At 44.8% G+C, this 12,529-nt stretch overlaps 1 long non-coding RNA gene across 2 annotated transcripts in view; it reads left to right on the forward strand.

The window, feature by feature from the left end:
- Nucleotides 1-7,009, forward strand: part of LOC142503350 (uncharacterized) — a 29,217-nt gene extending 22,208 nt beyond the window's left edge. For both annotated transcript variants that reach the window (XR_012803966.1, XR_012803965.1), the window contains 2 exons: nucleotides 2,991-3,079; nucleotides 6,928-7,009. This is a non-coding gene — a long non-coding RNA (uncharacterized LOC142503350). The remainder of the gene's footprint in view (nucleotides 1-2,990; nucleotides 3,080-6,927) is intronic.
- The last annotated feature ends 5,520 nt before the right edge of the window (nucleotides 7,010-12,529 follow it).

Genomic DNA, 12,529 nt, shown 5'->3' on the forward strand with positions numbered 1-12,529 from the left:
TCCCAAATGCTTTCTACTTACTTACAGCACTCAAGTAATGGCTGAAGATTAGCATATGACATGACAGATTACATTAAATCATGTCTTTCCAGCGCTTTATGACAGCACTATCACGTTAGCTTCTTAGCACTGGCACATCCAGGCATGCAAATGTTTTCAGACCCTCTTATTCAAATCGACCACTTGACACGGCAGCCTTGATATGATTATTAGTCATTTGAGAGACTTTAATTCACGTCATCAGATAACACGTTCTGCTAAAAGGTTATAGAAACTGTCTGCTTTTAATGAAGCCCTCACAAAAAACTACGCTGATTTCTCCTCGTTTTAAACAATTTCCTAAAATGTAATTACTCACCGTCGCTCTCAATAAAATAAAGAATGAAATGCTGAAAAACTGTTTATATTTCAGTGCAAAAATATTGTGAATTGGATTGTAATATTTGGAGTTTATTTGGTAAAAACTATAGCAGATAATTACGCAAATCATTTTGAATGAAATATACGCTGCGTAATGAGACACCGAAACACTATAAATATCATTACAAACCTGACCACTGATTGCCATTTTCATTGAACCCCTTTGCTGACAGAGGTTCCCACAATAGGGAGTTAAGATTGACACCGGCATGTGTGTCTATCTGCCTCCAGTGTCTCTGACTCCAGTATTGTGTGTATACAGGGGTGAGAAAACGTTTGTGTGCCCCTTAGGATTTTCACATATTTCAAACCTAAAATGTTATTAGATCGTAATCTAGGTCCTATTAATAGATACAGATAACCTGATCAGATAAATAACACAAAAACATGATACTTTTTCAACATTTATTTATTCAAAAATTATTCGCCATTCAATATCCATGTGTGACAAAGTATGTGACCCTTCAGATTCAGTACCTGGTGGCGCCCCCTTGAGGAGCAATGACTAAGCTTGTCCTGTAACAGCTGGTTTCTCGCACATCGGATTTGAGGAATTTTGGCCCAGTCCTCATTACAGAACTGCTTCAACTCGGTGACATTTGAGGGCTTCCTTGCATGGACAGCTCATTTCAGGTCCTGCCACAACATTTCAGTGGGGTTAATTGTCCAAACTTGGAGTAGGCCATTCTAAAACGTGGAATTTGTTCTTCTGCAGCCATTCTTTTGTAGATCTGCTTGTATGTTTAGGATCATCGTTTTGCTGCATGACCCATTTTCGCTTCAGCTCATGGATGGAAGGCCTGACAGTCTCCTCTAAATTCTTCTGATATAATGCAAAAGTCATGGTTGTGTCAATGATGGGAAGCCATCCAGGTCCTAAAGCAGAAAAGCCGCCCCAAACCATCACACTCCCATCACCATGCATGCTTGGACGGTTGGGATGAGGTTCTTCTGTTCGAACGCAGTGTTTGGTTTTCGCGAAACATTATGTTTCTCATTGAGGCCAAAAAGTTCTACTTTTGACTCGTCTGGCCAGAGAACATTGTTCCACAAGTCTTGTGGATCATCTATGTGCTCTTTGGCAAACTTCAGACAGACAGTAATGTTCTTTTTAGAGAGCAGTTGTTTCCTCCTGGCTATCCTTCCATAAACACCTTTCTTGTTCAGTCTATTTCTGATAGTTGAGTCATGAACACTCAAATTAGCCAAGGTAAGAGCAGATCCTTGGATGTTACGCTGGGGTTCTTTGTGCTTCCTGTATTATTTACGGTTTGTTCTTGGAGAGATGTTGGTAGGACAACTGCTCCTGGGTACAGGTACTGTGGTCTTGAACTTTCTCCATTTGGAGACTGTGGTGGAGCCTTAAATCCTTAGAAAATGTTTTGTAACCATTTCGAGATTGATGAGCATCACTTAACTGCTTTTCTGAAGTCCTCAGATTTCTTTTGATCTTGGCATGACACGTTTCAACACACTAATATTGTGAAGACCAAACGCACAAAGTTTCGGATTTTTATATTTGAATAGGCCTCCCAAACCCACCCCTGAAGCTCTACCTAATAATTTAAACACCTAATTCTAATGATCCCCTTTAATTTAGCTGATAAAACCAGGGTTTCAAATACCCTGACTCTGAATTACTCATTGTTTGTCTAATTCATATATTATTTTGTTTCAAATGACATGGAATAAGTTAATATAAACCCTATTGGATATTTAAGAAAAGAGAGGTTTTGATTGAAGAAGGTCAGCATGTAAAAACTATGGAATGTCTGTGATTGTCATTGGGGTTCACAAACATTTTCTGTACAGTGGCGGGTTTCCCATTAGGCCCGGGCCAAGGGCAGCAGAATTTGGTGGCTGCAGATTTTGGAGCGCTTGCCGCCCGCCCATGCATGATTGGCGCTTGCCAGCTGCACATGCGTGATTAGTGCTTGCAGGCTGCACATGCGCGCTCAGTGCTTGCTGGCTGCACATTGTATTGTATGTCTTTATTTATATAGCGCCATTAATGTACATAGCGCTTCACAGTAGTAATACATGTGGTAATCAAATAAATAACAGATAATATAAATAACAGGTCATGGGGATAAGTGCTTTAGACAAACATAACATTAAGGAAGAGGAGTCCCTGCCCCGAGGAGCTTACAATCTACTTGGTAGGTAGGGAGAACGTACAGAGACAGTAGGAGGGAGTTCTGGTAAGTGCGTCTGCAGGGGGCCAAGCTTTATGTATCATGTGTTCAGAATGTTCACAGTGCTATTCGTATGCTTCTTTAAGCAAGTGTGTCTTAAGGTGGGTCTTAAAGGTGGATAGAGAGGGTGCTAGTCGGGTACTGAGGGGAAGGGCATTCCAGAGGTGTGGGGCAGTCCGTGAGAAAGGTTTAAGGCGGGAGAGGGCTTTAGATAAAAAGGGGGTAGAAAGAAGACATCCTTGAGCAGAACGCAAGAGTCGGGATGGTGCATGCATAGCTGGCAAGCACCGGAACAGAATGGTTAGAATGAGTTTAGTGACTAATAAATGAATCCTCGCCACATGCGCTGATATCTGTTATACCAATTTACTATAGGCCAATGTCCGAAACCGTTTTCATCTACACTGTAGGATGCCAAGATTCACAACCACTGGTCAGAACCCGACTAGAAGCCGTGTGGACAGGTCAGTCCGAGGGTGCCACTAATGTGACATACATAGCTGATTATTTGTGTGTGCTGGCAGTGTACATGTGTTTGACATTTCTTCATGCTGTCTGCATTAGAAGTCCTTTAGTGTTCCCTAGTGATGCTCCCTGAAAGTGGCACGAGGCTTCACACCACATTCACGCAGCATCACGGCTCTTGGCACATTTCTGGGGAAGATCACATCTGTAGCTCAGTTAGGGGTCACTCTGTAGTGATGCCCGAATGTCTGTGGCAATCTGATGCCTAGTTCTTCCGGCACTGAAAGAGTTAAGAAGTTGCAGGTTGTAGTTTGACGCATGAGAAGGAAATCTTCATTTCGGAGCCTTCACCAGTAGATCATTGCTTTGTGAGACAGGCTGTGCAAAGGCAGAAAACAATCAGAATCGCTGTGAGCAGAATGACAGAGACACCTACAGGTAGAAAGAAGTTGTTTGGTAGAAGTGCACTGACTCCTTCACAGAGAACCTGCCTGCATCTGTTACACAACTGAGTTATGCTCTTACTATTGTATTTTCACTCCCAACACTTTTATGCCTAGATTTACTAACGTACGATTATTCATGAACAAATATTAGATCTTTATTGATTTTTATTCGGTCATATTTTCTTGACAAATATTGTCATATTCACCAAGTTAAATAGATTTCATTTTCTGCCATTTCTATCCCATGTGACCAATATTTAACCAATGTAATTTAAAAATTGCGTGGCTTAATGTTCTACATAACGTGTTTTCTTAAAATGTAATTAGCATTACAATGTGATCATGAAATCAAAGCTTTGGGAAATATATTCAACTGTCTAACTATATTAACTGTAATAGATTTTATATTAAAAATGTGTTTTAGACATTTTTTACACAGTAAAGTTGCCACAGTGGCAATCAATGGGTTCGTGGGGTAGATTCTCAGAAGCGCGCTAAATTTTTAACGTTCTGTTAATGACAATTTAACATATCCATGTAACGCATATAACGCATATCACCCATAATCATAACGCATGTCCCTACCCATAATGCATATAATGCATATCCATACCCATAACGCATATAACGCATATCTATACCCATAACACCTATAACGCATATCTATACCCATAACACATATAACGCATATTTATACCCATAACGCATACCCATAACGCATATAATAAATATCCATACCCATAACGCATATCCATACCCATAATGTATATAACGCATATCCCTACCCATAATGCATATCCATACCCATAACGCATATCCATACCCATAACGCATATAATGCATATCCATACTCATAATGAATATAACGCATAGCCATATCCAAAACGCATATCCATATCCATCTTATACTATATTAGTGAAAGCACTGTATGTTTGCCTGCCTGGATGTCCGGTGTCCCTAGGGAAAATCTCATTGGTCCCTTGGGTCGCCCGCCCCCGCACACCTCTCATTGGCCTGAGGCGGAGGGACGGCCCACCCCCACACACACACACACACACACACACACACACACACACACACACACACACACACACACACACACACAACACAGCAGCTCTATACACACACACACACACACAACACAGCAGCTCTATACACACACACACACAACACAGCAGCTCTACACACACACACAACACAGCAGCTCTATACACACACACACACACAACACAGCAGCTCTATACACACACACACACACACACAACACAGCAGCTCTATACACACACACACACACACAACAGCTCTATACACACACACACACACACACACACACAACACAGCAGCTCTATACACACACACACACACCCTCTGTCCGCCCCCCCCCCTCACGTGCGCCGTCCTGCACTGGCTCCGGACGGGAAGCGCGGCCCTCCTACCCCAGCCGCTCCCTTACCTCCCCGGCGCTACCACCCGCTCAGGTAAGTCACTGTGCGTCCCGCCTCAGCCTCAGGCCCACTGCGCGTCCCGCCTCAGCCTCAGGCCCACTGCGCATGCCGCCTCAGCCTCAGGCCCACTGCGCGTCCCGCCTCAGCCTCAGGCCCACACACACAGGGCGCTTCCTACCGCCGCTCAGCCAGACGCCACATCGAGCGGGTGCCGGGGGGGGGGGGAGCGCGAGTCTTAGGCCCACACAGGGCGCTTCCTGCAGCCGCCTGCACGCCTCACTCAGCAGGACGGCACATCGGGGGACCAAGCGGGCGCCGGGGGGGGGGGGAGCGCGAGTCACAGGGAACGGGGGGGGGGGAGTCACGGGGAACGGGGGGGGGGGGAGTCACGGGGAACGGGGGGGCCACCAGCGGAACGGACGCACGGAGGAGGGGGGGGGGAAATGCCCATACATAAATTATGACAATACATATGCCCACTGCTCTCCACCCCCCCCACTCCCCTTTCCCCCCCCCCGCTCCCCTTTCTCCCCCCCCCCGCTCCCCTTTCTCCCCCCCCCGCTCCCCTTTCTCCCCCCCGCTCCCCTTTCTCCCCCCCCCACTCCCCTTTCTCCCCCCCCACTCCCCTTTCTCCCCCCCCCGCTCCCCTTTCTCCCCCCCGCTCCCCTTTCTCCCCCCCCGTTCCCCTTTCTCCCCCCCCCCGCTCCCCTTTCTCCCCCCCCCGCTCCCCTTTCTCCCCCCCCCCCGAAACCTTTACAACAAATACTCACCTATTGTTCCACGAGTTATAAATAATACTACCTATTACGCATTTACATCCCGGGCAACGCCGGGTCTCTCAGCTAGTAACGCATATAATGCATATTCGTAATACATATCCATACCCATAATGCATATAACGCATATCCATATTCATAACGCATATAACGCATATCCATACGGTATAACATATGGTATATAATAATGTATATCCATATATAGCTCAACCATATAAATTCATATTTCATTTTTATTAATGTACTATCAAAATAAATGAATGTAGTCTTTTAATTTTAATTGTAAATGAATAAAAATGAAATATTAATTATTATTGTTGAGGTATATATGGATATACATTACTGTACACCCATAGTTTATACCATCATTATTACATTGTATACCATATATTTAGGTGAAAAAGTTAATAAGTGTAAAAATTATACATTTCTCTGTTAGAACAAGATTTGTATTAGCTTTGTTAATGCACATGAAATTCTCCATTAATAGCGCTGCCTTAATAACGCCTTCACGTTTGACCAATGTGCCAGTCAGGAGGGGATTAAAAATGCGGTATGTTTGGGGGCGTTAGCCCAGTACTGATAAATATCAGGCCTGATGAAGACACCAAAAAGACTACATTTGCTGTACTTTGCTATATTTTGGTGCCTGTCCCAGTGTTTTTATAGGCCGTGCTTAAATATTTTTTTTCATTTTTGCCGTATGTTGCTGCTTTTTTATGCCGATAATGGTGCATTTTTCCCTTATCGAAGTTTGATGACTCCAGGCCAAAGAGTTAAAGTCCATCCCATAACCAAGTTATGATCAAAGCAGAAATCCCAATAATTTCACATTTTTTTCTTTATTTGAAAAAGTTAGTATAAGCAGGGAAAATGCTCCTTGCAGTTATAAATTAATACAGTTCAGCCAAAAATAATATGCACTGACAAAATGTGGCTGATTAAACTGTTTATCGGAGGAAGTTGCCAATTAACAAATATGCCGAAAAAGCATTTTTGGACTGGAAATATCAGACAAAAATGCCTGTATCAGAGTTAAGTGAATATCTGTTATGTATTGCATGAAAAGGCTTTGCAAGTTCCAAACTATTCAGGAAAGAGCAAAGGGCTCTGTGTACGCTTACTTCTCTGTACTTTCATTTAGGTTCGTACAAATGATACCAAATATGTTTTTTGTAGGGTGAAAGGAAGTTTGAATATGATATAAAGGAAGAGAGAGGATTTTAATTTGTGCAAATCCAAGGGAAGAGCAAAATGTTCCCATAAAAATAAAAACTTGATTTCTTTTGTCTCGTGCAAACTGTTTTTAGAATATTTGATGTCATTTCTAATATGTCTTTCTCCCCCCTGAATTTTCTTTAATGTAGATTTGCTTTTAGACTCCACGTTAATAATGATGTATACAAAACAAAGGAACACCCTGAACCGTTTAGGGAAAGGGAGCAGGGGAGAGGGGGAGGGCCGGGGGGTCAAGCCCAGTGTGGGCCAGAAGGAGTAAGAGAAAGCTGGATCAGGGCAAAGAACGGCAAAAGCCATCTAGGTGACTCACCGCAGCCAACCGCAGCCGACTCACTGCATAGGTAACCCCCAAACCTTACCCCAAAAGCCCTTAACGTCAAGTCCTTACCCTAACCTTATTACCCCTAACCTTACCCCTTACCCCAAAAGCCCTTAACGTCAAGTCCTTACCCTAACCCCATAACCCTTAACCTTAAACCCTAAACTTCACTCTAAAAATCTTAACCACTTACCCTAAATCCCGTAACTGTACCCCTTACCCGTAACCTTACCCCTTACCCGTAACCTTACCCCTAACCCGTAACCTTACCTTACCCCTTACCTTAACCTTACCCCTTACCCTAACCCATAATCTTACCCCTTACCCGTCACCTTACCCCGTAACCTTACCCTAACCCGTAACCTTACCCTAACCCGTAACCTTACCCTAACCCGTCACCTTACCCCGTAACCTTACCCTAACCCGTCACCTTACCCCTTACCTGTAACCTTACCCCTTACCGTAACCCGTAACCTTACCCCTTACCTTAACCCATAACCTTACCCCTTACCTTAACCCATAACCTTACCCCTTACCCTAAAAACCTTAACTCCTTACCCTAAAAAGCTAAATCTTAACCCTTTACCCTGAAAACCTTAACCCCTTACCCGTACGTAACCTTACCCCTTACCCTAAACCCTAGCCTTAACCATTTACCCGTAACCGTACCCCTTACCCTAACCCGTAACCTTACCCCTAACCCGTAACCTTACCCTAACCCGTAACCTTACCCTAACCTGTAACCTTATCCTAACCCATCACCTTACCCCTTACCCGTAATCTTACCCCTTACCCTAACTCATAACCTTACCCCTTACCCTAACCTGTAACCTTACCCCTTACCTTAACCCATAACCTTACCCCTTACCCTAAAAACCTTAACTCCTTACCCTAAAAAGCTAAATCTTAACCCTTTACCCTGAAAACCTTAACCCCTTACCCGTACGTACCCTTACCCCTTACCCTAAACCCTAGCCTTAACCATTTACCCGTAACCTTACCCCTTACCCTAAACCCTAGCCTTAACCCCTTAACCTTACCCTAACACATAACTTAACCCCTTACCCTAAACCCATACCCTTAGCCTCTTACCCTAAAAAGCTAAACATAGCCCCTTACCCTAAAACTCCTCAAGTTAACCCCTTAATAACTTACCTTAGCGGCAAGACGGCCGGCGGCGAGTTGTCCCATTCAGCGGTATGAGTGAAGGAGCCGCTAAAATGGGTATAAAGGACCCAACGTGGATGTGGAATACAGTACCTCTCTGATGGCTCGGCGACAGAGTGTTACGCCGGAGTAGCCCGCAGACCAGACCTGTCCCTAGAACTGAGGTGGCAGGTATGAATACACACACCGACAGAGCGAGGGACGTGTCCGGGTTGTGGAATTAGATGGTGCCAGGCCAGATGGGGAGTATTGTGTGAATACTTGCCGGTACCATTTTTCCCAGAAGAATGGTCGTTGCCGTTGCCGAGATCAGGGGTAGGAGAAGTATGGAAGGATGGAGGTGAGGGCCGTTGTTGAAGGGAGCTAGAAGGTACGTAAACAGGAACAATCCGAAGTCGAGAGCCAAAGGGGGTAGTCTGCCAAGCCGCGTCAAAACCGAGAGAATCAAAGAACAAGCACTGTGAAACACCCATACAAAAACTATGACGAGCGAGGAAGCACAGGACAGAGAGGGTATATAAAGCTGGAACAGCCAACCAGGAGAGGGGGCGTGCCTGGAGGAGCCCAGGGAGCTTCAGTGCATTGGCTGCTGTTCCTAGAGCCCAGGTGACACTCAGCAAGAGCCAGATTGTAACCGTGCGGTGTTTGGGGGCGGAGCCTGAGCGGAGATAAGTTCAGGGGCTGTTGTGTGTGCGCTGTAAGTCCGACGTGCGCATGAGTGGAAGCAACGTGGGGTGCACATGTGCGCACGGAGCGGCGATTCCGCGCCGACGACTGCGGCGTAGAGCGAGGAGGAAGTACCTTGTGGAGCGTCCTACCATGCCGAGGGGTAAGTGATGCAGCTGAAGGGGGCTTGGGTGGTTGTAGCGGAAGGGTCTGAGCAGTGTAAGGAGAGAGCCGTGAGCTCCGCCTGTGGCGCTGTGTGCTCACATTCCTAACACAGACGTTCCTGCCCTCCCTTGTTTTGGTGGTGATTGTTGTTCAATAAGTTAAAAAAAAGATTAAATACAAGTTTTATGCAAATTACTTTTTTAATGTCTGGTCAAATGAATGAAAAAACGTTGGAATCCGATTCCCGAATTTCCCAGTCTTTAAACGCGTATAAAATAAAGCTTCCGCAGTGTTAGGGGCTGTGTCAGTGGTTGGTCTGGTGAGAATGGATTCGTGTCTGTCTCCTCTCTTTCCTTCCTCCCCTGCTGATACACCACTCGCTTCCCTAAACGTCGTTCTTACAGAAACATGGCTAACCCATAAAACCCCTGATGCAAATATCGCCATTCAGGGATACTCCATTTTTAGGAGAGATAGGTCAAAGAGAGGAGGAGGGGTGTTATTTTATATTGCAGACACATTACAATTTACACTGTTAAATTGCCCCCCAAGCCCACCCTCTTTTGAAATTCTAGTTGGCAAAATCTGCCACCCCTTTTCCAAGCCCATCTTGCTCGCTGGCATCTACCGCCCCCCTAAAGCCCCTCTACAATCCCTGGCTGATATCACCCAGTTTCTTGGCTCCATTTCCTTCCTGAACGAGAAGAGTGAGCTGCTAGTTCTTGGGGATTTCAACTTCAAATGGCTTGACCCTAAAAACGATAAAATCCAGATACAACTCAAGTCACTTAACCTATCGCAACTCATTTCCCAACCCACACGGACAAACCTGAAATCGCATAACCATTCCTTGCTAGACTGGATTCTCTCCTCAAACCCCAGCAGAATCCAATCCTCTGGCATCCTTCCTGATATTTTCCGTGACCATGCAATAGTGTATTGTGTAAGGAAAATTAAAACGCCCCATTCAAGCCCTAAAGTTCTCCTCACTAGAACATTTAAAAACTTTAACCCACAACAGTTTCTGGATGACCTTACCAACTGCCCATGGCACAGAATCGATTTAATTCCCAACCCTGATTCTGCGCTCGACTATTTCCAATCCGAGTTCTTAAAACTGCGATACCCATGCTCCACTACGCAAAATAAGGATACGGGGGGCCCATCTTCCATGGGTTACAACTGACCTTATTGCACTCTACCAGCTCAGGGATACCTTGTGGAAAAGCTACAAAGTAACTGGCACTACCAAGGATCTCAATCACTACAGATGCCTGCGGAACATGTGCACACGGCAAATAAGGCACGCAAAAGCACAATATTACTCTGACAATCTCCTCCAGAATACATCAAACCCAGCTAACTTCTGGAAGGTTATCAACAATATATTCCAGCCTCCTAACCATCAACAACCAAGTAATATCACTAAGGGGGATATTACTCTGACAAACCCCACTGACATTGTAAATGCATTCAATGATTACTTTGTGGGGTGTGCCACTAACTTATTAGCGAAACGCAGCCTAAACCACAAACCTGAATCTCATCCTGGGAGTGCCCACATAGCCCCACCCCCTCCCAACACTGCCCACAATTTTCAATTTGGCCCAGTATCTGAAGAGGAGATTACACAAGCGCTCCTCAAACTAAAACTAAGCAGCCAATGCGGACCTGACTTACTACAATTTAGGTTCCTACGACTTGGTGCCCCAGCCATTGCCAAACCAATTGCTTCCATAGTCAACTCTATCCTGTCTGCAGGCCATATCCCTAAGACCTGGAAAACTGCCAGAGTTGTCCCAATTTTCAAAATTGGGGACAAAAACACTGTCTCAAACTACAGACCAATCTCACTTCTCCCAATTCTATCCAAAGTCATGGAAAAATGTGTCCACTCCCAATTAAGCGACTACTATACCAAGAAATTTCCCTAGCCAATTCCAATCTGGCTTTCGTCCCAAACACTCCACTGTAACTACCTGCTAAAAGTTTGCAATGAAATCCAGTGTGGAATGGGACACGGAACAACTCACTGGGGCAGTATTCCTAGATTTTGCAAAGGCTTTTGATACAGTTGATCATGCTATCCTGCTTAACAAACTCCAGAGCTCTGGAATAGGGAAGCATGCTTTAAACTGGTTTCAGTCCTACCTATCAGGAAGATCCCAACATGTGTCCATCTCAGGCTCTAACTCCAACCCCCTGGATATCACCTGTGGTGTCCCGCAAGGCTCTGTTCTGGGGCCCCTACTCTTCTCAGTGTTCATTAATGATCTTCCCACAGCTTATAAGGAAGCCTCAATACACATGTATGCAGATGACACAATCCTATATGCACACAGCCATAGCCTCTCTGACCTTCAACATATACTTCAGTCTGACTTTTTGAGACTCGAAAACTGGATTTCCCAAAACAAACTGTTTTTAAACACTGACAAGACTGTAACAATGGTATTTGGGACCAAGACTACATTTTTAAAGCTTCCAGCGACTGAGCTCCAGATTAGAACCAACGCTAACACCATCCTAACCCCTGTCACTAGTTTTAAATACCTGGGCTTATGGTTTGACTCCCACTTAACATTCGGAATGCACATTGATACCCTGACCACCAAGACCTATGCCAAACTAGGGGTACTTTACAGGAACAAATCCTCCCTAAGTCTCCTGGTCAGAAAGCGTATCGCACAGCAGATGCTAATGCCAATTATTGACTATGGAGACATAATATATGGCACAACACCTCAAACCCACCTTAGCAAACTTGACACCCTCTACAATTCAATTTGTCGTTTTGTTCTCCAATGCAACTACAACACTTATCACTGCGAAATGCTCAAAGAACTAGATTGGTCATCACTAGAGTCTAGGCGCAAAGTTCACCTTTCCTGTCTTGCCTTTAAATTGTTTATGGGCAAGCTACCCAGCTACCTGAACAAGCTCCTCGCCCCTACCACATACAGCACTTATCACCTGAGATCAGACTCCAAAAGACTGTTCATGGTCCCAAGGCTCAACAAAGTATCCGGACGTTCCTCCTTCTCTTATTGTGCACCCCAAAACTGGAACAACCTACCAGAGACTCTCACATCCACCACCAGTTTAAGTTCTTTCAAATCTAAGGCTGTCTCACATTTTAATCTGGTCTGTAACTGTTACATACGCCTATAAATATATATTTTCTTTAACTGTGCATGCAATGTCTTGTATATAATGTATACCCTG

Source organism: Ascaphus truei, chromosome 10, assembly GCF_040206685.1.
Source record: "Ascaphus truei isolate aAscTru1 chromosome 10, aAscTru1.hap1, whole genome shotgun sequence".
NCBI classification, from domain to species: domain Eukaryota; kingdom Metazoa; phylum Chordata; class Amphibia; order Anura; family Ascaphidae; genus Ascaphus; species Ascaphus truei.